The sequence below is a fragment of the Perca fluviatilis genome, chromosome 10 (assembly GCF_010015445.1).
Source record: "Perca fluviatilis chromosome 10, GENO_Pfluv_1.0, whole genome shotgun sequence".
Lineage (NCBI taxonomy): Eukaryota > Metazoa > Chordata > Actinopteri > Perciformes > Percidae > Perca > Perca fluviatilis.
The window spans coordinates 14,856,049-14,879,321 of record NC_053121.1 but is presented as its reverse complement, the minus strand read 5'-3'; the positions used below and the strand labels follow the sequence as shown (position 1 = coordinate 14,879,321).

Sequence of the window (23,273 nt, the reverse complement as noted above, 5' to 3'; positions counted from 1 at the left end):
TCTCATGATGTGCTGGAGGCCGGCGGGGTGTGATGACACGCATGATCCTCTGGAAATGTGATGTGTAAAAAAAAAATGACAGAGGCCATGTCATCTGCACGCTATCTACTGTTTGTATAAGAAAAAGTAGAAGCCAATCAATTCATAAATGTGCCTCAGGGTTTGCTTACGCTTGTGTTGGCACCTCCTGCCGGGACCTTGTTACCGTGCTTTGCCTTTCGGTTAAGATGTCCTGGTCTTGAGGAGGCTTGTCGGTGCACCGCTGTAGTCTTTGTTTTTCCTCTCAAGCACCCCCTCCCTCTCTTCAACTTCTCTCAGCATTCATGTCCGGCCCAGCTGAGCCAAGTTCACCCCAAGGAAGATAAGTGTGCAGTTACCATGTTAGTGGAAAATACATTATATAAGCCCCATACTGGACCATATTGTGTGTGTGGGTTTGTGTGTGTGTGTTCTCTTTGTTTATCTGGGCCAGTGTGGGGAGCAGTGTGCCAGCATCAGTCAGATTCACCTGTGTCTTTTTCAAAATGTGTGTGTGTGTGTGTGTGCGTGCGTGCGCGTGTGCACGTGTTTGGGCTCCTGTGTAAGTTTAAATCTCAGTGTGGTTTTTCTGTAGTTTGTTCCTGCTCTTTTGTCCCCTGGTGTTCTATTTTTTTTCCCATTCTGCATTAATCTGTCAGTTCTGGTGTGATGGATTAAGTCTTAAAGGTTTCTGATGGGTGCGTGTTTGTATGTGTGTCTCCCTTCTGCTGTCATGTGTTTGAGTCAGTGAAAAAGGTGCCCCCCCCCCCCCACAACTGACACCTCGCCACGTCTCATGCTGCCATCAATCAACGTAACCGGTCCTGCCTCGGCTTCCCCATCTTCCTCCTTCCTCTTCCTGTTGCGTCTGAGGGCGACTCTGCGATACATTATTTGTTTTGAGTGTGACAGAAAAAAAGAGCAGAATAAAGATTTAAGATTAGATCTGTGACGAGAAAGTCTTTTTGATTAAGGACTATATTTGACAATTGTCTTGTGGTGTGTATGTGTATCTGTGCATTTTGCATTTTTACCCGGCTGTTTTATTTATGAGAATAGCAGTGAGCTTGTCATGGCAACGCCCGAGGGGGACTTCTGTCGGCATTTTGTCAAAGCATGACATGGAGTTGAAGAGTTTTGTGGGTGAGGAACAAAGCGTATGCTGGAGTGTATGTTGTGCCGTTATCATACATCCTGCTGTGTTGTTGTTATTCTCACAGACACCCACTTCACAGCTCAGAACACACTCTTCCTAGTCGCCCCGTCCTTGCATGCCGCCGGGGGACAAACACCCTACATACACACACACACACACACACACACACACACACACACACACACACACACACACACACACACACACACACACACACACACACACACACACACACACACAAGGCATCCACACACTTGTACACGTGACTGTTCTGTTTCAGTTTGGTCAGCTTTTCTTTGCAGAGGCTAGAAAGATGGGAGAACAGGGAACAAAAGGGTGCATAAATGATACCAGAGAGAAAGAGGGAGAGGAGATAAAGTGGTGGTTCTTGAAGTTGTCAGTCCAACCCGGTCCAGTCCTTCTCTTTGTACTTTACCACCCTGACAAGCAAAGTATCATGTTGAGAAATGAGAATATCCTTAAAGGGGTAGGCTTGTCTTGTAGATTGTAGTATTGCACTCTGATAAAGTTGGTGGACTTGCAAGATTATTAAATCGAAGCAGCAGAGGCAGAGATATCCTGGCTTTTAGTCTATAGCATGGGATAAGCTCTAAAAAAAAAAACTCTGGACCCTACATTTCCCATAATACAACCCAATAGCATCTTTTGTTAGACCCTTTCTGTTAAAGGTCCCATGACATGGTGCTCCTTGGATGCTTTTATATAGACCTTAGTGGTCCCCTAATACTGTATCTGAAGTCTCTTTCCCAAAATTCAGCCTTGGTGCAGAATTACAGCCACTAGAGCCAGTCCCACAATGTGCTTTCCTTAAGATGTGCCATTTCTGAGAGAGGGGGGGCAAGGTGGAGAGTGAGGGTGTGGCCTTGACCAACTGCCACTTTGCTCGTTTGAAAGCCATGATGTCTCTCTCTCATGGGCGGGCCAAATTCTCTGGGGGGGCAAAGCAGAGAAAGGGGAGGTAACCTTGCTCCTTATGACCTCATAAGGAGCAAGATTCCAGATCGGCCCATCTGAGCTTTCATTTTCTCAAAGGCAGAGCAGGATACCCAGGGCTCGGTTTACACCTATCACCATTTCTAGCCACTGGGGGACCATAGGCAGGCTGGGGGAACGCATATTAATGTTAAAAAACCTCATAAAGTGAAATTTTCATGCCATGGGACCTTTAAAAGGTGTCCAAGCTGAGATGACATCACTATGACTTTGTTATTTCCTCAAACTTTAGAAAGCTCGTCCAGAGCCACAGGAGACATTATACAACTGTTTCACCGTCATGACAAGTAAACTGAACTTGATGTGTACGATTGGTAGCGTGCCTCTTTAAAGTGGAATACACTTTACACAAGCTCCTGTGACAACAACATCTGCTTTGCTGAAGTGCCTTCGAGCAAGACACTTTCATTCACTTCAGCCTTCTTGCAGGTTCTCTTCTGCAGCAGAGCTTGTGGTGCGGTTGGAAGAAAATAGAGTTTCCTTTTAGATTAGAATGGCAAAATAAGAAATGTGTTTCTGTTTTTTGGAAAGGATCGATTGATGCAGTATTATTTGGATCTTTATTTATAACATTTCTTTTCTCTAAAACCTACGTATATCTTTTAGACGGTAAGTCAAGGAGCCACATGAAGCATGTTGGCGGATCTGCATATTAGTAGTTTTCAACCTAACCACATTGTTGTAATGCAGTAAAGTGTAAAGCTGCACAAATCAATAATTCAATAATTACATTGGCTCAAATAAGCTCTCGCTTGTAGTGATGACCAGAAAGAATTATCCCTTGACTCAGCAGTTATCCTAAGCTGTATGAAGCAAGGTACCACCTTTCAGTTAATGGTTTTGGCTTTCCAGCGTGCAACATTTTTATTTTATTTCCCTCTCATCGTCAATGTTTCCAGCTGCAGCAGGCAGCCATACTGTTGATATATCCATGTTATATGCTGTATTATACTCTACCATATTATATGATCCCTTATATTATATTGGTGTTCTTATATTCTGTTAAATTGCTGTATCACACAACATATTATGCTAAATCTTACACTACCTTATACTATACGTTATATTGCTGCAGCACTTCTTGGGTTATATTGTTCACTATACTATACTATATATACTGTTATATTGTTGTAATATACTATATATTATGTTTTATACTTTATTATTACTGTACCACTATGTCTCATTCCCTCACTATATTATAATGTTTATATTATATTATATTAGGGGTGGGAATCATCAGAGGCCCCACGATACTTCTGTCACGATAGGATATTATTGCGATTTTAAACATATTGCGATATTCTGCAACATGTTTCCATTTATAACCTTTTATACAACTTTAAATTATGTCCATCTTTATTTTCACCAACTTCGTCGTGCACGCTCATGGTCACCCTTGCGAGACCACCCTCGCCAGAAAACAAAACTTAACTGCGGCATCTAGTGGACTGAAAAAGCAATTGATTTCATTACAAAAAAGTTAAATTGTAAAGTGTAATTTATATAATAAAAGATCAATACCTGGGGCCCGTTGTTTTGTTGGTTTTTGAAAAAAAAAAAATATGGGGGGGTGGGGTAGAATCCAAACAAAAAAAAAAAAAAAAAAATAATATTAAATAAAAATTTTTTTTTTTTTTTTTTTTTTTTTATTGGCATAAAATAAAAAAAAAAAAATTATTTTTTTTTTTTTTTTTTTTTTTTGTCTCTGGTACTTCCACATGCATACAAACTTGAAAAAAAAAAACATCCATGCTGTTTTTAGTGAGATATGGTTTCTGAATGTCTTCTGCCTTCAGTCTCCGTGTGAGCTGTTCAAAATCTGCACGGCTTTCTACGTCACTAGCCGAAACAAGGTGGCTAACCGTAGCATGCTAGCGCATGCTAGCTCGTTCTGAATGGCAAAACACTGCTACAACACACACTAGTTCCCCATAATCTACAAAATAACTACTTACATGTCTCTGTTCTACAGGTATTCCACGCAAAGTTGGAAGTGCGCCCTCGTTTAGAAGAAGTCTCCCGGCTAATCCTGCCTTTTACTGACTGAAGTTGTAGAAACAAACAGCTAGCTGATGTGATCCTTACTTAGCTACTGCTAAGTAGCACTTTAATACAGACAAACACTTGAGTTCCTACCCATATCAGTGTGGTGTGCAATGTTCACTGTACATATAGACCTGTTGACTCTCTTGCTATTAATCCCACCACTGTCACTTTGTCATGTCATTTGTCTCCAAATACTCTGGTTTAGTTTCTATTTTACTCTATTTTAGTTTTTCTTCCTCTTATTATTTATTTGTTGTTACTTTCTATACTTACATCATCTAGTCGCTGCAGTAGTGACTCCGTCTGTTGGTCAGGGTGTCAGGTGTGCGGTGGGACCTTGGAACTTGGTTCTGCTCTGGTGGTGAAAATCCTCACTGCCATGCGACAAGCAGCGGTTGGCGACTGCATGTGTATTGACATCAGACATTTGCAATACATGGTCTGCAATACAGTGTGTACCCTCCTGAGGCTAACACGGGGAGTTAGCAGTGACATGAGGATTGTCCACGTCTACGTTGGAGCAAAAGAGAGAGAAATGTAGACAAACTGTCATTTGTAGGGTTTGGGATAGTTAAAGGTCCAATGTGTAGGAATTTCTCCCATCTAGCATTGAGCTCATATATCGCAATCAACTCTCTCGTGCCACGAGAGAGTTGCTTGCGATATATGAGCTCAACAAATGAGCACACAAAGTACTTATTACTACGGTAGCCTTCACGCTTCAGAAAGCCGGTCTCTTGCTCTTTTCAATATCCGTTTTCTTTTCCTGGCAAAGAAGAAGACTCCTGTTCCTGAAAAAGTCCTCCATGTTTCCTTCTTCAAACTTGCCGGGGCCGGGAAGCTACGATACCCATTAGCAGCATTAGCAGCACCTGTGACTTTATCATGTGACAGCGAAAACGTGAAAGGCGGAGCAGTATGTCCTGTATGTCCTTTACCGGCTAACGTATTTCAAGATGGCGCACAAATATGGAGCGTATACCCAAGGGGGTAAGCTTCGCTTCAGAACTTGAACCTCCTATGGCGGCATTTTGATGCTACAAAAATATCACCCCGTTAGCATTCCATTGACTGCCATTCATTTTGACGTCACTTTGACAGCGAATAACTTTATATCTGAAGCGTTTAAAGACTCTATTTGTCCATTGTTTATTTCTAAAGAAACACGACACTGTATAAAAGGCTCCATTACCTTGTACCACACATTAGGGCTCCGTAGCAGACGTTTTTATAAAAATAGGCTAAAGATTGTATCATAACCACGTGACTTACTGTCGCACAGTGGAGGAATTACCGTATAGTACAGGAGAAGCTCGCAGGCAGTTTCGACTTATGTTAGCTGTTTAGGTTTAATTACTATTGTTAACTAGCATGTTAGTTAGCAATAATTAGCCTGTGCCTATGTTATCTCCTTACATATACCTACGCCCTCCATCTCTGCAAGATTGGGAATGATTGAGATTTCTCTTGGCACAGCTACCAGAAGACTTACAACTTTCAGACAGGTTGCTCACGTCACATTTACATCGTCTCTCTCAGTTGGAGGCTGCGCAGTAACGCTCAGCGCTCACTGGAAAAGTGCTTCTAATGTCCTTCACTGGTCTCCATCCAGAGCAACGCGATCTGTTGGTCCATTCTTATATACTGTCTATGCGTATACCCCAGTTCATGCGAATGCAAATGTAAAATTTCAAGCCAAAAGGAATACTTGGAATTGATGGTGGTGGTAAATATTCATGAAAAAGGACAAGTTTGTTGTCTTGTTTGTCACAGATTTTGATAATGAACAACTAAACACGTTACACACTGGACCTTTAAGGTCAAATTCCTCACATTGACTCTTTTTCAGTCAGCGGCATAATGTGACAGTGATGCAAGTTTCATAAACAAGAATGTTTTTTTTATTGAAGAAGTACGTACCTATGTGCTATACAACAATCATTTTCGGACTGAAATGAAATGACGGGAAACAAATAGCTGTCTGAAATGAAGGACGTCAACCTAAAAGCTGATGGTATGCTCTGGAGAATGGTGAGCAGCGATACAAAGTAAAAGCAACGTGTAGTTAGTGGGCTAAAGGTGCTCACTAGGTGGATCTCAGTAGCCTATGGGAACAGTTCTGAACGTGACGTTCTCTTGCACAGCAAAACAAAAACACCGTAACATACCAGCCTCGTTCTCACACAGCACTCATCCGCGGAGTCTCACTTAACCACAAACACTTCCTGCTAGGCCTCCTCAGTAAGTCTACATGAAAACAAGGAAAGCAGCGAGCGATAACAGTATCACTGAGACTCCATTTACTCCTACAGCCTCACAGGAGGCAGCGTATAAGCAAACACGGTGACGCAAGTCTCATTCTGTCCTTTCTCAATATGCAGAACCAGCACAAATGTTTCACCTGTGTGCTGGTTGTACAGCATCGACTATGCTCCTGTTGGGAGCTGCAGAGCCAGACAAAGAGGCTCTCTATCGAGCTGGACTGCTGGGCCTTTGCTCCGGCTGGCAGGCTGCAGCACAGGGACAGAGACTGCTATTGGGATTGGGGTATATATAGAACATCAGGATGGGCTTCCTCTTTCTCTCCCATCTGTCCCTGGGGTTTTTATAAAGGATACTGATGGGTTGAGTGAGACAGGTTTGCACTGCTGCAATAAAACCCTTCCATTAAATCCTGAAGTGCATCTTGTATTATTCGTCCGTAAAAAAAAATAATGTAGCAATAAATTATACAGCAACTGACAGAATATTATTTCAAAGTGATAAATTCTTAGATGTAAATTAGATGTGGTCAACCAACTTATTAGTTTGGAGTACTCTCTTTTCTTCTGGGTTAATCTCTATTCTTTCGCTTTTCACAGCGATTAGACCACATGTGTCAAACTCAAGGCCCGCGGACCAAATCTGGCCCCTTGCAGATTTTGATCCGGCCCGTATATCAATTTTGGTTCACAATACATTTTGGCCCTCCTAGTTTTTGTAGCTGTTTCTGAAGTTTTTGTCACTTTTGCAGACGCTTTTGGCGCCTTTTTCCGATGTTTTTGCCACTTTTTCCGACGATTTTGGGGCCTTTACTGGCATTTTTTCCAATGTTTTTGGCTAAGTTACTTTTTGGGGGCTTTATGTGGACCAAACTGTAGGTGAGAAGACTATATGAGACACACAATAATCCAGTAAAAGATCCTTGACTTTTTCGATGAAATAAAAGCATGGGAATAAACTAATAAAATAATAAACTTTCTAGTGTGGCCCTCTGGGAAATTGAGTTTGACACCCCTGGATTAGACTAACACAGACAAAGGTTTAACAAGTGCTCAGCATACCCAGGCCACACATGGATCAAAAGCTTTCCTTGTTTGTTTCTAAGCCCTGTTAAATTGTGTGAATTTTGAAGAATAGACCAGCTTGGATGAAACTTTAATGAGGTTGTGCAGCAGCGGAGGAGACAATATACAGTTGATAAGAAGAACAAATGGTGCTGGAGATAATAAAAACAAAGTGTTTACATATTTAAAATAATGCAACAGAAAGAAATAATATCAGCTTTTTAGCTTCAGGCAGATACGCTCTATGTGTGTGTATTGCAACTGTATTCAGATTAACACGTGTACTGGGAGAAAATACTATAAATACAGAAGGGACCAGTATGGCAGTTATTCCAAACCAGTGGTACTTCTGCAGATGCTTTATTTGGTACGTTGGAAGATCATGGAATAGCTTAAGTAATTTGGCCTTTGTATGTTTTATAGGAGGAAAATAAACGCACAAACAGGATTACAAGTTGGTGTTATGCTGATCTCCAGTTTCTAATAATAACTAATAAGATGAGAAGCTATGATTGGCCGACTAGATAGTCTTCATGCCTAAAGAATTATATAGGCTGTGGGGTACATCAGTCAAAAAAGGTTTCAGATCCAATTCTTTACAATGTCTGTCCATATTCCATGGAAAGTAAAAGCTAAAGAGAACAGGGGATTTGAGGATGTAGTTCCACGGCACTTTTTGGGTGTGAAAATGAAAGAGTAACACGCTTCCTTCCTTAAGTGCGAACTGTGGTGGCACTGGGCAGGTCCCATATGTAAAACCTGTGTTATGAAAATGATGCAGGATATTCCTGACCAAAAGCATGCACATTCCATTGACTTGCTTTGGATAGTTACAAGTTAATAAGAAAATAAGATCATAGATAGAAAGGCAAGAGAGCCTGAGGCTCCAGATGTTGGTTTCTCTTTCTGATCTAGAGCTCCCCTGGTCTGGCTGACATTAATGTTCCCTAGGGAGGGGGGTCATTGTCCAGGTTTCACAGGACAGAAGCCCTGCGACAGATGAGCAAGGACCCACACTTTCCTGATTTAAGTTCTCCAGGAGGAACAAAGGGGGCGTTCTGAATTCAATGTCCTCTGTTGGTGTTACGCCCATTATGGCTCTGTTGGATAGTCAAAGGGCAACACACACATATTAATAATTACATACACATACACCCAACCAAAATGCTCCAGGAAGTCAAGGATTGCAACTAGAAGTTAGGAGATATAGGGGAAACAGATTTGCTGGGGTTTTATCTCAGCTGCCTGTAGAAACCCAACCATACCCACAGGGGCAATGGCTGTGAGCCAGTCCCACTCACCCTTATATAGTTTCCCAGCATAGTTTTTCAATATCCCTCTGAAAATAGCCACCCATTGTTGCGGAGTCATCACAGCCTTTTTTTGTATAGAATTACCTGAGTAAAACGGTCGATACGGAGCAGGGATCAAACCAAAACATAGTCTGGAACAACGATGGCTATCTATAGAAAGCTGTTTATGAGGCGTTTGTTGTGTTTTCTGTCCGTCAGCACCATGGACAGACTATAGTGGTGTGTGCGAGACGAGAGAGATACTAACATCACTCTCAAGCCGTACTGTAGTGAAGGCTTTTACTGTTCTGTCTGAAGGGTGTTCTACACATAGGCCATGGCACTGGATAAATAATGTAGCATAATGCTACTGTATGAGGGAGCAGACAGCAGCAGTACATGAAGTACCAGTCTGTCTCTGCCTCCCCACAGCCCCCACCCCTGCATACACACACACACACACACACACACACAGACAATTATAAAACACAACTCTCTGAATGGATGGATGGCACATGATGTCACATGATGAGTCATGTATCAGCAAACCAATTCTCTCTCTGTCTCCGTCTGCCTCGTTCTTTTTATATTTTAGTTTTTTGACTTGTTGTTAGTCACAATTTGTGATAAACAGCATCTACATGCAGCACATTCATACTGGTTCACTGCGAAACTCACCTTATTTATAGCTGTTATTGTTATACAGGAAAGGAAGCTGGTGGAGTCCCCCCTGTGTAAACTGTATTAGTCATCAACTAGGCCCATTTAAGCCAGTGTGATACTCTGTAAACTACCTGTAAGAGCCAGGAAGTAGTGCATACCATATACAAATATATACAGTTTCATATCAGTAGTCATACAGCTGGATCACCACACTTTACACAAATTACACATCTTTATTTGATCCAATCCTTTATGTCTGCCTGTTACATTTGGAACTCGAGGTTTATTGGCCATACAATTACTGCTAATTTGTCTATATCTAGAATTTTCTTGTAATAAATGGTTTTAATCTTGAACATAAAATCCATGATAGGGATGCACCGAATCCAGATTTTTGGGGTTCGGCTGAATACCAAATCCACTGGTTAAGATTCTGCCCAATCCGAATACCGAATCCTACTCCCATCCTCAGTCCATTAGCACAGTAAACACATTAATGAAATGGGTCGGCTGGTTAACACAAGTTTTTAGCTGTGACTGTCCTTCCTTTGCCGTACCTGAAGTTGCTGCATTTTGGCTGCTGTCTGTAGATTCCTTCGTGCACAACTCGTATTATTTCGGATGTTTCATACGTAAATGTTTTAACAGCGCCGGTGTTGTGTATTGTTTAGGGTCTTTGCCGCCACGAGACAAATCGGCATTGCAAATTGAACATGTAGCTCGACTTGTATCGCCTTCTTTTGACTGAGAGTGCTGCCAAACAACACTTTTTCTGCTCACGAGTTCCATTTTCACTTTCTCACAGCCTACTGCACTGAACGGTCCACCTACATAAACACCTTCCTGTAATCAACGGCGGCGTCATTACATCGACCAGCGTAGTGCGCATGGTGCAAGCGTAGTGTGTCAAGTCACGTATGATTGTTTGCTTCATTTGCTAAATCTGAAATATATACGGTACCATGGATCAGGGATCCAGGATTCAGCTTCGGATTTGACCAAATATTGTTCTTTTTGACAGGGTTCGGTTTCTGCCTAACATTAGAATTTATTTCCACCGAAACCGAACCCTGTCAAAAAGAACAATATTTGGTCAAATCTGAAGCCGAATCCTGGATATATTTCAGATTTAGCAAATGAAGCCAACAATCATACGTGACTTGACACAGTGTAGATTCTTTAAACAGAGATGGTAAAGATGTTGTTCCCTCCACCACTTTGCTCCAGACTAAAATGTCTCAACAATCGACTGCCATGAAATACGGTACAGACATACTACACTGTCCTCTCGGGTTGAGCTGTAATTAATTTGATGATCCCCTTTGCTTCCTCTGTGCCATCCATCATCTTTGGCTGTACTTTGTGTTTAGTGCTAATTAGCAAATGTTGACATGCTAGAGAGAGCCACTTGTCGACTCTTGTTAGTATGGTTTCATCTGTTTTTGATTGACTCATTTTGGTTTTGTCAGCAGCGTTATAACTGAACTTGGATACTAAACTAACTGGAAGCTATTTATGTTCATTATTATTTCATAGTATTGAAGGTAGCATTCCAAGCTTCATTTGTTTCAATTCACACATATTGAATTTGACAAGCTGTGAAGATTAAACACACCAAGCCAAGATGTGTGGCTCACACATATTCAATATTAACCCTTAAGAGTATAACAACTGGGTAACTGTAAACTATAACATAAGAGAGGACATCTATGATGAAAGCTGACAACTACTCGCGTACGTTGATTAGGCAAAGAGCCCTTTTGACAAGCTTTGTCTCACTGGAATTTAACCAGGTTTTAAACCCATCATTGACACCATTACCCCTACTCTGGATTCACCTCCCCATCTCCTCCAGTGGGATTACGCAGCCGTGACTGAATGAGACTCTGTGGGATCATGTTATCTCATTTGCTCGACATATTCACAGGCAGGCTCGAGAAACAGAGACTCCCACGGCTGATTTCAGTCAGAGGCCAAGGACTACAGTTATCACTTTGCATCCCAAATGAAATCTAATAAAACTAATAAAAACTTCCGGTCATGTTTTGTGAAGGTCTGGGCACATTTTGTAGTACCAGTGCATAAACAGCTACAGGTCACTTAAATGAGTCGATAAGTAGAGGTTTGTTTCCATTCTGTTATGTAAAATGAGCTTTGCTCAGTTTGTCCTCAACCTTGGCTCTCAGTGATTAGCTCCCATTGATTTGACCAAATGGCTCTGTGACCCACCTAGCATAATCTGTGTTTGGAGGCCTGGTGTGTGACAAAATACAATACCGAGCCTAAATTAGGTTTCCCACCAGCAGCCAATTTAACGCTCGGAAATGACTTACAGTAAGTGTTTTTGAGGGTCACAACCCGACACGGGTTTGCTGAGAGGCATTATGTTTTTTTTCTATGGTTTGTAATGACCTACACGCTGTATCACACTGTACCAGGCCTGCTCAAAGTGACATTTGACAGTTTTTTTAGTAGACACTTTGGCAAAACTGTACTTGGAAATAAAGCAGCTCAGGAAAGCTATAGCATTACAGAGATTTAGACGGATGCAGACAGTTGGGGGTATTTCATTGAGCCCATCTGGCCCTGTTTGAAAGTGTTGCTGAGTCTTAAGAAAGGCAGTCAGGCGGTAGAATAGAGAGGGTGATGGATGGGGTGATGGATGCAGGGGGAGGGGGGGGAAGATGAGAGTGCAGATTTGGGGCGGGGGGGAAAGGAGTTCTTTTCCGGCAGAGTTGAATCTCAGGCTTGGCTGCGGCACACTGCTCTGCCTGTTTTCATACCAAGCACTAGGCTCTGGCTCCTAACCAGCTTCGACCGACCAATGCCTCTGAACCCCACAACCCACCCGCACACTCTCTTTCTGTCCCTGACGTTCTGGCTCACCCCTATCTTCCCCCTTTTCATCTTTCTGACTCTCATTCACTACCTGCTTCCTTTGGCTCACTTCTTTTTGATTTTTCTTACCTTCGCTCTTTTTTTTTCTCCACCCCAGTTGGGCCTTTTTTTTTTCCCCCAGCCTTCCGGTAGTACAGAGGGGTGTGGGATAAGGCCAGAGCCTCCTGGTTTCCATAGTGATACTTTGTATCCTGATGTCATTAGTATTTATGATGTGCAGCAAGGCAAAGCTGTCCTGGCACAGGGGCTGTTTACTGTTTACCCCAAACTTCAACCATTCACTGTGAGATTTGTGTGCATGTACGTGTGTGTGTGTGTGTGTGTGTGTGTGTGTGTGTGTGTGTGTGTGTGTGTGTGTGTGTGTGAGACGTCACAATTCAGTCTGTCTAATTGTTTCTATTTTACTTAGGGATATCAATGAATGAATAAGCAACCGATAGAAAAAAAAGTGGTTCATTTGTGATGGTCTGATGAAAGATCTCTCAGTGTGAAGCGACGTGGTGTGGTTCCAGGAGCAGGATGTGCACCAGGGAGGTAAAAATGGCTGTTTCATGAAGAAACATCCCCTCTGTCTGCTCGCTCACTGTATGATTACTGAAGCGTGTCTGTAGAGCACAACTCCCAGCCCGGCTCCCCGTCTCGCTCCTCGTTCTTCTGGCTGCTTCACTGGCGCGTCCGTCTAAGTCTAAGGAGATGGGCGCATCCTAAGCACCACTCTCCCTCAGAAATGTTTATCTGCTCGCTTGTGCGCCCACGTGTATGACCTCATACATCTGTGGTGAGTACTCAAATCACGGGGCTGCTCCTGCATCTCCACCTCCCACAGATCGTTCAGCTCAGAGAGCTCTCCTGCGGGCCCTCAGCTGGCAGCGTGTGGCCTCTGTGTTGCCAGAGTAATTATTTCTGCTTGGTGTCTTAGGCCAAGGGTGGACAAAATATGGATCCCATATCGATGCTGTCACATCACATGCAGGGAGAGCACATCTACAATGCTCACTCAGGACACATGCATGAACATGAGCTCGTTTCTACATAAATAAATAAAACCTCCTCTTGTGATCCTTCATGTATAATATGATGGCTAAAGATTGTCCTGGGATGCGGGAAGAAAAAAAAACGTTTCCTTCATTGATTGAAATGTGAACAGAGTCTTGTCCTTGTGCCGTATTACACCAGATATTTGTTTATCTCAGATAAATCAGTGTTGCCGAATTTGTCCAGCAGATATCTGAAAAGGAACTGCAGCACTTGTGTGTGTTTTTGTATTTCTGTGTGTGAATTATTTATTTGTTTTGGGGCATTTTGTGCCTTTATTAGTTAGTTAACAGTAGAGAGCTAACAGGAAATGAAGGGGGAAAGAGAAGGGGAGGGACAAGCAACAAGGGGTCCCAACGGTTGTTTTTATTGTTCCTGCTGCCCATATTGGCAGCAAACACATTCCTTCCTAAGGCAATTTCAGTGTAAGTGATGGGGGTCAAAGTTCACATTCAGTGCAAAAATGTACGCTAGACTTAAGCCAAAGCAAATATGACGATTTTGCAGTCTTTTCATAACATTTCCTGTTTGTGATTCAACAGGCAGTTTTTACTTCCTGAGCAATGGAATAGGGATATAGTAGGCTACCATAAAGAGGGACTATTCGACTTAGAAGACTGCAACTTTAGAAGATACCTCTTGATTTGACTACCTGCTGAAGCCTCATATTAGCTTTAGCTGAACTTTTACCCAGAAGGAGGACTGTGGATGCTGTATTTATTGCAGAAGGAAGGGATCTCTCTGCTGCCAAATGGACAAGAAAAAACAAAAACCAGCACCCCAGGTTCAGTCACCTCTGATAAGAAAGTGTTTTGATCAAATAAAGATTCTGCCTCAGTATCTTTGTCCTAACTTGATTTAGTATACCCAATGTGCGCCTAAACCTTTAATCTAATTTTAATCTAATATGACAGGAACCATTATATATATTTTTCTGAATGTAGCTGCAGTGTGTGTGTGTGTGTGTGTGTGTGTGTGTGTGTGTGTGTGTGTGTTTACAGTGAAAAATGTACAGTGGTTGATGGTATTACCCAGGTTACAAACATGTAATATTTCCTTTTGCCAGATGGTGGTGCTCTAAGATAAGCTCTGTTAATGTTGAAGGGCAGTTGGTTATGTCAATAAGCTCAATGCATGCTGTATAATACCTATAAAGCATAGATCAATAGATAGATAGATAGATAGATAGATAGATAGATAGATAGATAGATAGATAGATAGACAGATAGATACACGTAATACTACACATTTGTATACTTCATAATGTAGATGGTAAAGACAAGATCCCATTAGATATTAAAACTTTAGAATGCATATTATTTGATTACTTCATATTACCTGTGTTACATTTCACAAAGTGTTTTTGACAGACAGCCAGCACGATAAACAGACAGATGGACAGACCACTTTTGCTGGCCAGTCTCCTCACACTCCGCTATGTCAGAAATGGAGAGTCCCTAAGGCTACTTTGCAACAGAGATCCCTCATGCCAGATCAATACATTGAGCAATAAAAATTAAGCCCTGTTCAAATGAGAAACTGTCTGGGTGAGCCAATCCACACGTTTCTATTAAAACAAGTGGCATCAATTTATCATTACAGTGGTAGGGCCTGATCCCACCTTAAGCTTGTCTTCAAATGTGTGTGTGCGTGTCTGTGTGTGTCTGTGTGTGTGTCTCGTCGAATAGTGTGGACGGACAGCTTGCCACCCTGTGGGCACCACGACTACAGCCTATGTGTGATCCACGCTGGCAGCTGCTCTGCCAAATGGGATTTTCCTGGAGATTACAGCCTCTAAGTGTGACACGCTTGCATGTGTTTGTCTTTGTTGTTGACGGAGTGCGTGAGAGGACTATTGTAATAAAGCTGTGTGGGTTTTTGTATGTGTGTTTAAGTGTGTGTGCGGGGGTCTTGAGCCGAGGTGCACAGAGAACATGTTCTGTTGTCACATGGGGCTGGTTGGAACATGACTGAACTCTGGCAAGCTGTACACAGAAAAAAAAGGGGGGGCGGGGGGGGGGACGTGTTCAGATGTGGGGTTAGGCTTTTTCCACACTGCTGCTGTTCGAATGAGCAACATTAACCCCTGTTGAATAAATCTTCTCCTTCTTGTGAACATAGCTAGAGCCTATGTGGTTGGTAAAGGACAGGGTCTTTTTACTGTATGTCAGCTGTCTATGTTTTGTATCGAATTGTATTGGAAAACCATGGCCATGGTTTATGACAAAAATGCCTGCAAAACTAATGACATTCCCGTCAGCCTCAGCTGCACTATGTGTGTGGTGCTAATTTGCCAATGTTAGCATGCTAACATGCTAAACTAGGGTGGTGAACATGGAAAACATGATATGTGTTGAAACTGCATGTTACCATTGAATTGTGAGTGTGTTAGCATGTTGGCGTTAGCATTTAGCTAGCCTGAATACAACCCCACAGAGCCACTAGATGTCGACTTTTTGTGTTGTTGCTTAAAAATTACTTAAAATGATGTTGCCAGATAATATATAAACGTTTTTTTTAAACTGCATTCTCCGTTAGCTTGGAATTTTACATTTGCGCTTGCATGAACTGGGGTAGACGCTCCATATTCATGCGCCATCTTGAAATACGTTAGCCGGTAAGGGACATACAGGCCATACTGCTCCGCCTTTCGCGTTTTCGACTCACAGCTGCTGCTAATGGGTACCGTCGCTTCCCGGCCCCGGCAAGTTTGAAGAAGGAAACATGGAGGACCACACTTATTCAAAATCCATTTTCCAATTCCAATTTTTTTCTTCTTCGCCCAGAAAAAGAAAACGGATATTGAAAAGCACAAGAGACTGGAAAAAGAGTGAACATTGGAGCTGCTTTGGACGCACACACCAAATCCCAACTAGTGAATTATCCTCTGGACCGCTGCAGTCTCCTTTTCTTTCTCTCTTGTTTCCGTTGGGTGGTGCGCGTGCCCGCTCGTGGTGTCCGCGCCACTCTCCGACATGAACTCATGGATGTATTAAGAGAACGTATGAACTCCAACAATGACTGCTGATAGACGGCCTTTTGTAGGCTACACCTTCGCTTTTTGAAGCGTGAAGGCTACTGTAGCTGCAATACTGCGTGGCGAGAGAGAGTTGATTGCGATATATGATCTCAACGCTAGATGGGAGTAATTCTTACACAATGTAGCTTTAACATGTAGTTCACTGTGTACACTATGTCATTCCCGCTCCGTGACCCGAACGCCTGTTCTCGCACTATGTGACTTTGGCAAGCGGCTACGATCTCCTGGGAGAAGTGCAGTAACGCTTTATGGCACTATGCCACACGCCACTATTTTTTTTTTGATTTTTATCAAACTGGATCTTATTTTATGGAGATCGGATCGGGCTCGGACATAAATATCGTAATGCCTGTCGGGCTCGGCCCGGGTTCGGTTACTCCTCTGTCGGATGCGGGCCGGGCTCGGACAGAAAAATGTGGCCCGATCTGCACTCTACTGTATACCATAGGAAAATAATTATGGGTGCTGTTATAATATCAGGAAAAGTTTTTTTCCATTATTTTATTCAATTGTCAGGATTGGGACTGGATGACATCATCATAAAAAAAATCTCTGTGACTTGATCAAATTAAAACTGAGCTGTGCTAAATTATGAAATACCACATATGAATACATTTTTTTAAGGTGGATCTCCCTTTAACCCATTTTCTTTTAACCTCAGCATCTGCTCTGTGAAGAACTGTCCGCGGTCCTGAACATATACTGTGCATAGATCCCTGGTCATGCATGGGGAGGTGGCTTTTTAGTCACTCACTAACCTGCTTAACCTACTTTCTACTTGCTGGTCTTTCATCCGTCCACAGAGAGGAAAGCGCTGGAGGGTAAATATAGCATACTTAACAACACACACAGTGTCCGTCCAAGCTTTCCGAGCAACACGGATAGTACCACGCTTTGTTGTATTTCTGTATCTTCTCCCTTAATGCATCACTGATCATTTCCCTAATGATATCCCGCTTTACTCCGAACACGAACTCCTCATGTTCGGCCTATTAACCCAACTGGTAGAAAACGTGTTGGGACGCGCTTCAACCTTCATTGAGATGAATATGACCAAAATAATGACATTTTAAGATCTTAATTGTCCAATTACGTAGACAGCTGTTGTGCTGCATTGCAATGCCAGTTCAATTGCAGTTTCCTAGCAACCAGGGAGGTACAATGCGATGATTTTCTGTTAAGTGGCACGGCATCATTTACTCTCAGCGAGATTAGACTGTTTATTCACAAAACAAATCCGAGCAAAAATGTGTGCAAGCTTCCCCACGTTTAGGCTAATGTTTATGATGCTTTATTGCCTATAACATTGTATAAGTGTTTATGTGTGCGTTGTGCTACCTGACGTAGACATCCATATGGGTCAAGTGTGCATCTCTATACCCTTGGGGTGTGTCAGCGCTGGGAAATAGCTGTGTTAGCTGCAAACAAAATCATTTCACTTGATTAATGTTCATCCAAAATGCTCCGTCCTGAGCTAATCATTGTACATGCATTCTTTTCAATTAATTCATTATCAAGGGAGGCAGAGAGAGGGGGAAGGCTGGGGGAGGGGAAAGGAGAGTCAGGGGGAAACAGAAAATCCAATCCTGCTGGTCTGAAGTCTCAAAGCAATGGAGCATTAGTCCCATCCTGATGTAATTGGAATGGCACCAAGAGTAAAGGCCGCTGATTTAGGGACAGCCTCGAGGCTCGATTAAATGCCCTCTACCAAAACTATACATTCATCTTTTTTTATCTTTCTATCCTTCCCTCTCTCAGGCCCCTCCGCTCTCCTCAGTGTTCCTCCCCCACCCTGTTCTTGCGCTCTCTTCACTCACCAGCTACTGCCATGCATCTCCTTCTGTACTCTATTAACAGAACAGTAGCTGCAATTTATAATATTTAAAGCCAGAAGGTTATAAACTCCCACAGAGCGTGTTATTTTTCAGCATTTTACCTACTCCGTATGACATTTACACACTTGAATGAATGTGTTTTACTTTCACAGAGGATATGTTTTATTACTGAATAAATATCTCCGAAGAAGAAAGTGCAAAGAAAGGGCAGACTGAGCAGGTGTATGCAGGCCAGGGTGCTGCGTCCCCGGGGTTTGCTGCTGCTCAGTCCCCTGACAGATGGACGGCGAGGGCAATCCTATTACCCCCATGTGTTTAGCTCATCTTAATGCTAGGGTGGGTTGCATGGCTAATGGAAGGCTATAAATGGTTGGAGGGAGAATCTCACGCTACTGAATGATCCCTATTTGTTTAATAACTTTGACGAGATCTAAAACCAGTGAACAGGCAGTTAAAAGTATAACCATGACGACTTTGTAGCTCAGCTGGTTCACTCTGATGCAGCTTGTCTCATTGAGGGATGTCATATTAAATCAGCTCAGCCACGAAATAGGCTTTACTGTATAGTATATTTCACATAGTGATTTCATCCATCTTTGTCCAGCAAAGATGAAGATGTAAAAGTGACTTTTTAGAAGTCCCATCACTAACTTCAACCCTCTTGACATCCATTGCATTGAAATCCCTTTTTCATAAAATGTATAATAGAGTAAGTGTTACAGCACAGAATTACACAACTCACATGCCAAATTATGGCATAATGACTTGTTCTGAAGATAACAATATATGTCGTGGCGGACTGAGACATTTAGCGATTATACAATAAACCCGGAAATAAAGGGAGAGACTGACGGAAACTGACCCTTCTGCTCTTGAAACCATTGTGTCCTTTAGTCAAAATGTTAAACAATTTCTTGATTTTTGTGCCTCTCACATAGGGTTTGCCACTATGACTGTATATGCCATTAATAATATAGATTTGTCTACTGTCAGATATTTACATTGTGGCAGCTATTCATTTTAATCTCTGTATTAAACCATTGTGGGCAATATTGTTAATGAACTAGCAGGAATTCTTTATGGTTAGATCATTTAGCCAGGCTAGCGGCTCTATGGATGGCCATATTGGTTGGTTGGTCAATGCAGCAGACTGAAGTATCTTAACAGCTATTGAATGGATTGCTAGGATAAATCCTACTGACTTTGGCGACTCCTTGGCTTTTCCTCTATAGCACCAAGGCGAAGTTTAACATTTTTGGCTTTCATTGAAATGTCTTGGCAACTATTCAATCGATTGCCATGACATTTGGAACACACATCCCCCTCAGACGAATTGTAATAACTTTGCTGATACCTCAACTTTTCCACTAGCATCATTGTCAGTTCAACATTCTATTTTGTCCAATACTTTGGTTTTAGTACCAAATACCTGCGCAACTAATAACATTCTCGTCTGTGTATGCATTACATTTAGAGGAAATTGTCATTTGCACTTCTCAAATCTGTTGGGCATTTTTATTGGCATATCTTGTGTTCAAATATTTGATGAGATTTTATGGATGGATTTGCTAAAATCTTTGTTCATTTATCGTCAAGACATTACAGATGTAATTATTAAATTTATTTCACAATAGGTTTTCCATTTTTAGTTGTTCCATTATCTACTTTATCCGTCTCAAATTATGATCAACAATATGAGTATTACATTGATTTTGTTTTCATTCATCTTAATGTCATATTTGTTGAATTAACTGGATGAAAATAACCAATATATTACCCTATTTAAACCAGAAATGATCCTGTTTTCAATAGGCTGTTGACTGCAATCTTGAGCTATGAGGGAATTGGAGTGAAGGTGGAGTACATATAAGTCAAATATCTATACTTGTGTACATGTGTGTGCATTTATGCTGCTTGGTATGCAGACAGCATCTTTGCTGCCTGTCGCCCTACAACGGCATCCCCAGGTCAAGCAATTACCACACATCAAGGAAAGCAATTGGGCATGACTAAAATATCATTGCCATGTGATCGTGTCCCTATGTTTGGGCTGCTAGAGCCTAATTTAACCCACTTTGTCCATACGATCTAGGAGAATTGAGGACACGCTCTCCAATTCTGGTGGCCCCCTGAGCATTTCCTGCAAGTCTGACACACAGCAGCTGGGCTGTAGACGCGCCGTCACTGGTCTTTTACCCAGCGGAGTGGGAGATGGGTTGTAATGAGCAAGAGAAGTGAGGTAGCAGAAGGGAAAAAGTAGCTGGAGGTAGAGGTAGGGAGCATTAAATGAGCCATAGGGTACAGAAACATCAGCACGTTTGCATAAAGTATCTCAGTCTATGGATGTATCGACCTGGGATCACTTGCCAGGTCACGTGAATGCATCAATTTAAGAGCCAGACTGGTTTCCAGTCAGTGTTGTTGCTCTGAGATGCTTTCCATTGGCATTGGAGCCAGTGTGGTCACATTTGGTCTTGGTAGGAAAGAGGGGGAAGAGAAGTGGAAGGGGGTTAAGAGGGAGAGGAGATTGGCATATATGCACAGGGAATGGGACAGAGGCAGGGAGGGAGATGGCGGATGTTATTAGAGAGGCAGCATTGACCCCAGACTCTGGCTCCGAGCAGCATTCACCACTTCTTCCCTCATTATACAGTCAAATATCTCTGTGCCTTTAACTGCCACCCCTGCCCTTCATCTGTCTGCCTCTCCGCCTCTTAATTTCCCCAATTCACATCCCAACAAAATCTAAAAAACCTCAACCTCTCATCCATGCCGTTTCATTCTACTAAATCTATTTTTTCACTGATTCCATTTCAATGTTTGCTGCTCAGCTGTAACTTAGCCGAAGTCTTTTGTGGAAGAGGAACGCTGTGTGTTTCTTTTGTGCTCATAGAGCCTGTTTAAATATTGATAGAGATTGGAAAGCACCACTGACCACTCAGTCGGATCGGAGAGGGTCAAGGATGGCAGAGTTTCTCTGCAGATTCATTAAAGGTGCTCTAAGCTATGTTGGGGTGATGTCACTTCTTGTTGACGTTCGAAGTATTGTCAAACAAAATGGAGGCTAGCTCGCCCCTCCCTCCTCCTCATCCCGTCCCCTGCGTAAGTAAGGCGAACATGAACGTCCATTTAGAAGAACCAAACTGGATTTACCCACCTATCCGGCAAAAACAGAGCCCCCTGAATGTCGGATTGGAAGCTCTTCTGCCGGCGGAGTTCTCGCCACCTTTTGAAGGCTTTTCCGATGTAAGTTCGGGACCACGCGCGTTCCTTTTCCCTCTTCTTTGCTATTTGTTCATCGGAACGTCCTCTCTTTGGTCGTGTGTCGGCCATGTCAAAATTCAAGAGAATATAATTCTACATTCGTCGTTCGTCTAGGACAGCTCTCCTCTAGCTAACTTCCCTCTTCGCACTTCTCTCTCCCCTCCACTCCCCACACCCCCCTTCATGTGCACGCGCACTAACCCCCCAACCCCCACCCCCAAATCCTTCTCGTCCGTTATTGGCTGGAAAACTGTTTGTTATGTTTCGTGGTGCAGGTTGGCGCAGTTTGTTTTTGTTGCCGTTTGTGGAACCTGGGCTGTCTAGAGAGACTGCGTTTTTTTTACAGTGTGTTCAGGGGACAGGCAGCTAGCAGATAGTGAGGAGATGTTTGCTGTATGTGACAAAAAAATGTTGTAGCCCAAACAACGCGTGGCATCGCTTAGAGCACCTTCAAGGGAGCAGAGGACTGTAAATATGAAAGCATGTGAATCGCTGGCCCTCGCAGACGCTCCAGCATCTTTCATTTATAGAATCAGACTGCGTGATCAGCATCAGCATCAGTCCTTACCCACTGTATGGATAACACACTTTAATGTATTCCAATGGAGATGGAGGTTGGAGGGTGATGGGGTATAAAATAGCATGTGTAGGAAGGCACTGTTTTCCCGCTATGCAGCCTGCCACCCTCACAGCCAGATACCCATTAGTACAGCAGCAGAGGATTGGATGTGCAAATGGTCCCATGGATTAGAGCGCTAATGCATTTAGTAGAGGGGGCTCCACAATCTCTTTATTGCTGCTGCTGCTGTGTGTATGCTTGTGTGTGTGTGTGTGTGTGTGTGTGTGTGTGTGTGTGTGTGTGTTGAGGTTCGTGCAGGGGAGATATACCCAGTCCCTTTGTGGAGCATGAGAGATTTAGGGTAAGTGAGTAGATAGGGGCAGGGATGCCACAGCCACACTGATGCAATACACACACACACACACACACACACACACACACACACACACACACACACACACACACACGTGTGTGGTGTTATTAAAACTCAGCATGGAAATGAGATCTTTCCCGAAAGAGGCGCAGACTGCAGCCCTACTAATCTAATTAATCAGCGTCTGGGATTTTTCATTTTCTTCTGCCCTTTTTTTCTGTCCCTCTTTGTTGCTCTCCAGTCTTTTCCCTTACTTATCCTTCCTTCTCGGTCTCTTTACCTCACTGCTTTGTGTCTCTCTCCGCTCTAATTTCTGATTTCTCTGATTTGTAATTCACGCCCAGTCTCGAATGTTTTGGACAGAAATTGACCATGTCATGCGCTTCCTATAACACATCTTATAAAGCCTGCTGTTGGGGAACTGGGTCTAGATGCAGAGAGGAAAGCATACAGTAGCAAGTATGCTCAGAGCTCAATCTGCTGTGACAATGTAGGCCCATACATGCCTCTGCAGCAGGATGGAGGAATGGTGATACAGGATATACCGGGCTTAAGAGGCAACCTGCTACCAGGCCATAAGCCATCTTTCGGCTTTACACGCACAGACCTTGTAGGTGGTCATCAAGCTGTGAGCGAGCAGAATATGAACTCTTCCTCTGTGTTGGTGGTTCGAGTGAGCGTCACATTTGCTGCTTGTGGTTTTTTTTTTTAAAGAGCCAGCCGCCAGGCAGCATGGGAGGGGCCCTGCTTT

At 42.8% G+C, this 23,273-nt stretch overlaps 1 protein-coding gene across 1 annotated transcript in view; it reads left to right on the top strand.

Moving 5' to 3' along the window:
* Nucleotides 1-23,273, top strand: part of ppp2r2ba (protein phosphatase 2, regulatory subunit B, beta a) — a 48,763-nt gene that overhangs the window by 3,495 nt on the left and 21,995 nt on the right. The window lies entirely within an intron of this gene.